The sequence below is a fragment of the Apaloderma vittatum genome, unplaced genomic scaffold (genome assembly GCF_000703405.1).
Source record: "Apaloderma vittatum isolate BGI_N311 unplaced genomic scaffold, ASM70340v1 scaffold4093, whole genome shotgun sequence".
NCBI lineage: Eukaryota > Metazoa > Chordata > Aves > Trogoniformes > Trogonidae > Apaloderma > Apaloderma vittatum.
In genome coordinates this window covers 56255-64243 of record NW_009707373.1, presented here as the reverse complement: position 1 = coordinate 64243, position 7989 = coordinate 56255, and positions in this window count along the sequence as shown.

Below are 7989 nucleotides of genomic sequence, written 5' to 3'. Positions count from 1 at the left end.
CAGTTCCACATTACCAAAGTGGTTAACAAACCATTAGTGGCCTGAATTGAAACTGAGAAAGAATAAAGATAAACCTGAACTGGAACAGAAGTAAAAACCAACTTGCTTGGCCCTCTGATATGACACACCCTTGCTGATGCTGCAGTTACCTAATCATATGGTTTTACCTGAGGGAAAAGCTGAAGTGAAGTAATCTTTCTTTAGAAAACTGTGTTTTATTCACCACATTACCTTTCTGTTGCTATCTGTAGATTATCTCTATCTTCACTACTTGCCTTTCTCCCATAAGATCCCAAAATATTAAACTTCCCAAGTCCAGGGACATATTGGTTTCTTCCTCTGTAAGAAAATTAAGATGCCACACAGAGAATCCAAAGCAGAACTGGAAGCAGTATGTGGGAATCTTGGTGTCAACTCAGTTCCCTACCCTACTCTAGCTGTGCAGGTCAGTAAGACACCGAAGCTCTGGGTACTTGCAAAAGACCTGCTTTGCTCTATAAAGAGCACAACACGCAGGTTCTGAGCAATCCATCCCTCAAAGCACCATCTTCAAAAGCGGATCTTCCTCAGCCAGGCAAGAGCTGTACTTTGTGCCAATGACCACATCCAAGTAAGGTTCGATTCTTTTTTCTTTTTTTTTGTTTTTTTTTTTCGTTTTTTTTTTTTTTCCCCAAGATTAGGAACATTAAGTAGGTCATAGAATCGTAGAATGGCCTAGGCTGGAAAGGACCTTAGAGATCATTTAATCCAATCTCCCTGTCATGGGCAGGGATGCCTCTCAACTAGATCAGGCAACACATGGATTTTCTGGATTGTGACTTCTAGTAGTCTAGACCTGAGCTGAGCTGCAAAAAAGCATTTAGACAGGAAAGAGTATGTCTGAAACACCGCATGGCTCAGTATCCCAGTGGGAGTTACAGCTTGCATGAGCCTCTGATACCGTGTGGTATTACTAGGCTTTGATTATGACACTTGGATGACTCATAACCAGAATATTTTCTAAAAATCTTCTTATCCTCACAGAGAACATGGGAAGGTGAACCCAAATGAATACACTGCCAATGCTCCAGAGAATAAGGCTTTTAGCTTGGTTGGAATTTACTAAAGTTACAGTATACTGGAGGACACGTATCATAGTTTATTCATTCTTTCCATACCAGAGAGGCCTCCCTCTGAGTAGAGCTTAGTCCATTTTCCATCTGGAAATATTTGCCTTTCAGAAGCCCATGACCTGGAAGGGTGCTTGTTCTCATGTCAGGAGAAAGAAAAGAAAATCTCCATGAAGTCCAAGTACTTAGTGTCACTGATTGTGTTGTATTATGCAGAATCAAGAGCTTAATCAACATTTACACTAAAGCCTTTAGCACTGCTCAGGCAGAAAATTATACTCTCTCCTGCTTTCCTATTCCTGCACTCTTACATTGTCAAGAGCTTGAAAGAGCCTTAGAGTTAATAAAGATGAGGCTTGCACTTTTTACAAGTGTGAGTATGAAGGATGGCAGAGAAATCTGCAGCCCTGGTTCAGGCCTTGGTTCTAGAGAGTTATAGAATCATAGAATCATAGAACAATTCAGGTTGGAAAAGGCCCTTGGAATCATAAAATCCATACATTGGCTCTACACTACAAGGTCCCCCCTAAACCATATCACCCAACACCACATCTAAACGACCCTTGAACACATCCAGGGATGGCGACTCAACCCCCTCCCTAGGCAGTCTATTCCAGTGTCTGACCACTCCTTCCGTGAAGAATTTCTTCCTAATGTCCAGCCTAACCCTGCCCTGTTGCAACTTGCAACCATTCCCCCTGGTTCTGTCCCTAATTATCTGTGAGAAGAGACCAGCATCAACCTCTCTACAATGTCCTTTCAAGTAATTGTAGACCATGATGAGATCCCCCCTTGGCCTCCTCTTTGTCAAACTGAACAGACCGACCTCCCTCAATCACTCCTCATAAGGTCTGTTCTCCAGGCCCTTCACCAGGTTGCCCTCCTCTGCACTTGCTCCAACACCTCAATAACTCTCCTATACTGAGGTGACCAAAACTGAACACAATACTCAAGGTGCGGCCTCACCAGTGCTGAGTACAGAGGGACAATCACCTCCCTTCTTCTGCTGGTCACAAAATTTCTAATACAAGCCAGGATGCTGTTGGCCTTCTTGGCCACCTGGGCACACTGCTGGCTCACATTCAGTCAACTGTCAATTAGAACACCCAGGTCCTTTTCCCCATACATCCTTCCAGCCACCCTTCCCCAAGCCTGTAGCGTTACATGGGGTTGCCGTGACCAAAATGCAGGACCCTACACTTGTCTCTACTGAATTTCATACAGTTGGCCTTGGGCCCATTATGTGTGCACTGTCTGGATAGTAAAACCCTTTCAGAGAGTTTAGCATGGACATTCACCTGGGCTAATTGACCTCGCTGAGAAGATGAGACTCCTTCATAGACAAGACTGAGGTTACTTATCATCAGTTCACATCTCTCTCCAACATACTACCCTTAATGCATGCTTGTACATTATATGGCAAAAAATATATTGATACATTGCATTATCCAGTCCAAACTCAGATGGGGCACAAGGGTGCTAATACACAGTCGTCCAGTATATTCAGATAGGCAGCATGTAACTAAAAAGTTACAGGAGACTAAGAGCTGTACTGGAAAGCCAGTTGCTGGACAATCTGAAGAACATGTCTGTGCTTAACATTCAGAAGTGTTAGGCCTGCTTGGAATTTGTAGAGGAAAATGAGTTAAAGAAGAGGGCCACAACTATATGTTTTTTGAAGCACTTGGCTGCACTGCTGGTGAAAGGAAAAACAGACTCAAGTTCATAAGTGCTTCACTGATCCTTCTCTTTGTTTTCCCTTACTTCATCCCAACACCTTTCAAATTACCTTATTAATATAAACCAGTCATTGCATTACACAGATGTTTAGTATTTGCGGCAGTGTTAGGGAGGAGTGATAGTCACACAATGGCATCTGCATCTGATTTACATTTATTTATCCGACAGTGTTTTCAAGTCTCTTGTCCAAAATCAAAACAGCTACCCTCTCCAGCAATGCAGGGTCAAAAGAATGTACACATGCAAGGCTGTCTGAAATTTTAATTGCAGAAAGGTCAGGAAGTTCAGGCTGGAGGTTCCCAGGGCAGCTCTAACCCCATTCCCCTGTGTGTATCCCGTTGTTACAATAGGGTCATTCATTACATAATCATGCAGAATGGGCAATTCAGCCTGCTGTTCAACATGTAAAACCATCTCATACACTGCAAAGGATTTCCACTTCTTTTCTGTCAACTCAGAACTTCTCTACTACCTCTTTAGATCCTTAGGAGTGCTAACCATGTTTTGAAAAAACCTACAGAATTGGTTACAAGGGAGTCTGCATGTCTAAGTAAGGACATACATTCAACAAGGTGCAGTCATATCTCAAGGAATACTGCTGCACTTACTGAATAATGCACTTACTTCAATTTAGGTACATCTTTAAACAGTGTCCAGGTGAGTTACAGTACCTGAAACATGGAGGAGGAGATTGGTTCCAAGTTCTCCTAATTGCTGTTGCGATATACAGAAGTTGATAAAGTAGGTTCTAGTGAATCACTTTTTGTGATGACAAAAACCCCCTAAACATTTTAAGATGGATTTAATGAGTGCATGAACAGTGTTAGAAAAACTAGGGGACAATGACAGCAAAAGACTGTATCTAGAGAGTCTGCACATCTTACCTAGATCTGTCGCGCTCTTTTCCTCTATGCCAACTTGGGTGGCGATGCATCAGTGACTCAGTTCCGTATCACCAGTTCAGGTGTTACTGCCATCTCCCAATTCTGGATGAGCCACCAGAGCTGATGCATTATAGGAGATTTCAAAAGCTCTCAGAAAAGATGTGGATCATTTTACACAGGCAACCACCCAAAACAAGCCTTCTCCTCTCCACAGCACTTCAGTGGGTCAGACTCCTTCACGTGAAATACACAGAAAGCACAGGATGCTTATATGAAGGCCTGGTTGTGAAAGAGATGCTTCCTTTTTCCATATAGTTTATGTATGTGCTCATTCAGGAAAGAAGAAAATAAAGAGATTGTCCTCTGCTTAAAATACTCCTAAAGGCCAGAACACTAAAAACAAACAAATACACAAAAGCTCACCAAAACAAGGATGTCTGAGCAAGTCTTTTTAGATAGTGGTAACTTATGAAATTAAAGTGTGAAAAATTTTCTTTTCTTACTGCAGTTACCAGGTCTATTATAGCAGAATGTGCAAGCTTCAGCTAAGCTGTGTTACCATCCTAAGTTCTCCACACAGGTAGGAAAAGGAGAGTCCTCATTAGTGGTTTTAACATTACATTCCTAAGACAAGTGTTAGAAGTTTCGTAGATGGGAAAACAAGGTGTGAGAATGGTTAGGTAATTTCTTTCAGGTCATACACAAAGCCTATGGCTGAGCTGGAACTGGCACATAGGTGTCTCAAGAGTGTGCCTTCACTGTCACATAACTTCTTTCCCAGCCAGTCTGGGAACACCTGTCTATCCATGCTGCATACAGGTCTGATTACCTCTCGTGTTCCTCCAAGAGTGAGCCAAATGGGTTGCTGCAGGAGAAAACCTGGGTGCTATTAATACGACAGTTCATTCTATGATCTGCTCCAGGCAGCTGGTATAGACATGACCTCTAAGTACTAACCACACTGAACCGAGTCCACCTTTACAGTATGATCTCAGCATGCTTTGCACTCTCAAGCATTCTGACAAACACTAATGCTACCTGCACTGCATGTAAATTATACCACAGAATTTATCTGATGAAAACATCATCCCTGTGAGCTGCAAGACAGTCCTTGTTGTTGCAGGCATTTCAAATGGAAAGAAAAAATACTTAAACTACTGACTATATCTAGGGCTAAATATGTGACGTCTAGGGGAGGTGAAACAGTATTCAGTGTGTACATTGCCAGCCTTTTCTACAGCAGGTTAGGCTTAAGGAGTATAGCTGTAAGCCACGCTACACCTCTTAGTGTGGGAAAGGTGCATTTGGCAATGCAGGTGTATTGACACGATCAAATGGAAGTCTGAAAAAAACCAGAAGAAAATCATATCATTTATTTTCACTAAATTGATTGACTGTTACGTTAAAACTAATTATGAGCCATTGCAGGGATATGAATTGAGGAGATAAGGTACTTCATCCCAACCTGGGTAAGCCATCAGTTTTCACAAAGGCAAATCTCCACTGATGTTGAGCAGAACTTACACAGTTTGGATCCAGATTCAGATTTCAAACCTTCTCTTCTCCATACAAAGATAATAGTGCTTTGATCAAGGATGAAGTGTAAATGCAATACAACAGATGTGACAGTCAGATAGGATCTAATTACAAACACCCCCATTTCCTCTCCAAGCTGTGGAGTATTCAGATACTAGCTTTACTTTCCCTTGTTCCCATCTCTGAATGTTAATGGTCCTCAAAGACATTCCTGCATAAATGGAAATCAGATATGCTGAGTCAGAAGTAGAGTTAGTCTCCTAGGGAATGATGTGCTAATCCTACAATACACTATAGCTCAAGCACTAAAGCAGGATTAATTTATAATATCCACTGATTTAAAAAGGGAACAGGACCAGACCTTGCATTGCACGAAACAAACTGGATACCAGCCAGATATTTGAGCAAGTGTCTACCTCCTCCTTTAACATGTACTCCCTCTAACTTTCCAGGAAATCTTCCCTAATGGCACTGCTGTGACAAAATAAATGCAAAATAAATTCAGTCTTCCTGACCTAGTCACTGACACCAGGCTCACAGGAACTGTGGGGTTCTTCAGAATTCCTTGCAACGTTTTCAGCAGCTATGGACTGCGTCATGAAGAATTTGTCGGTAGATCTCAAGAAGATTCAAGATTTATGGCTTGCATGTAACAGTGTGCGTCTGCCCAAAACAGCATGTGCATAATTCTAGCCCAGCAGCTTCATGAGATCTCATCACCAGAAATCAACACTGAGGCAAATTTAGGCTAAGCATAAAGTGCAAAAACTGAGTAAGAAGGGTGTCAACCTTTTGAATAGTAACTGGATGTATAACAGGCTATCCTTGAAGACTTTGAGTCAGAAAGCTTTTCTTGAAGGTAAGTGGTAGCTGAGAGAGTTAAGAATTTGAAGAACGTATTATTGTGAAATCTTAGGCCAATAGAATGGAAGATAAGTAATGGTCAGAGCTTTTTCTCTGCATAACATCTCTTTAGCAACTATATAGCAACTCTACAAAGGTCTACACAAATCCAGATACTCCCACAAAAATATTGTGAGATGACTATTCATGGAGCATTTATGTGCAGGGGGTTGCGGAAAAAAATTGATCAAACATAATCCTTCTGACTATAGTGCTGTGATTAATTTTTACCTGTTTAATAATATTTTATTCCCTGACTCGCTTAGGCCAACAGGCCATTTGGGTACTCCAGGAAAGCCAGAATATGTGATTAGCACCTCTCATAATAGAAATTAGTTTTCTTCCCAGGAGAAGAGGGAGAAAAAGAGAAATTCAGTAAGCACTGGTAGAACTGCCTCCTGGTTGAATCACTAATGTATGATGTAATCCATCTTGGCTGTCCCTTCCAGCTTGAGAGCAGTTCAGACTGCCGTTCCTACCTGCAAATAGTCAGAGCAGGCACCACAAAGACACACGTGAGCTCATACCCAGGGAGAGGTGGCTGAGGTCAGGGCAATGTTACGGACTCCACTGCACTGTCTCCTTGTTAATCATGGTAAATCGGTGGTGTTGATCAGAGATAAGGAATAGCAATTAGGTCCAGATTATAATTCAGATAAGGTGCAACCCTATCTACTTCTTTCTGGTTTTCTCCTCCCAAGCAATTTAAAAATATTACATAAATATCAAAAGTCAAAACTTTAGTTAAAAAACCTAACAGCCACTCTGTAAGGCAGGGGCCCGTATTACCTTGGCCAGGGGCCTTCTGTAACAGATCCCATGTTTATCCACATGAATATTCTAGGGGCCTGTGGCTAAATCTGGAAGAATTCAGGGGGAGTTCTTCCAGTGTATACATGAGGACAAGAATTCACACCTGAATAACTAAGTGATCAGTAAGTGCATTCCTTTAAAGCTTTGTTTAGCAATAGTTTGAGAGCTTTCCAGATGCTTCTTCCCCACTATGAAAGCTCTACAGGAACAGTGTGAAATCTATCTCAATGTCACTTTTAAAACTATGTTTAGGGTTCGGCTGTCCACAGATTGCACAGCCTGCCTTGCTGTAGAACATGCTGCATTGGAGCTGTTACTGCTCGTTATTATACAACTGCCTGCTAGAACAGGAGAGAGCATGAAACAACCAGAGACTAAAGACTAACCATGTTTTATTTATCATGGATTTGAACTACCGACTTGCAGGTGAAAGGCTCCATATGTTAGTATTAATCCCTCTCATCACTCCTCCTCTTTCACAAAATGCTCCAGTAACCTGTGTTTTCACAGTGTTTCTGAAATCAGCTGGATGGACCCCATATGTATATCAAAGGCAGCATAGTGAAGGGATTTCACTGCAGAAAACCTTCATCACCTTGGCCTTTGGCAAAGTGAATAGTGCTGAGAAGTCTACTCTGGACTTAGTCTTTTCAGGCAGTAAAGATAATATACTGTCAGAAACTAGAAGCTCTGAATGAACAAGTAAAAGAGAAGTAAGCTGCTGAGGCAGGGTAACAGACACACTGAAAGTCCCGATGGGACCAAAGAACAGGATGGATGAACTGTGAACGAAAACATGGACTTCCCTTATGCATGACAATTTCTATGATGGATTACTAGAAGAGTTGCACACTAGAAGTGTTGCATTACCTGCTCATTTCCTCAGACTTGAAAAAGAGTGCTTATTACATCAGAATGACAATTAATGAATTGAACATTACAGAAGAACATACATTATATGAATGGCACACACTTGTCTGTTATACCCCATTCACCTCCAAAAG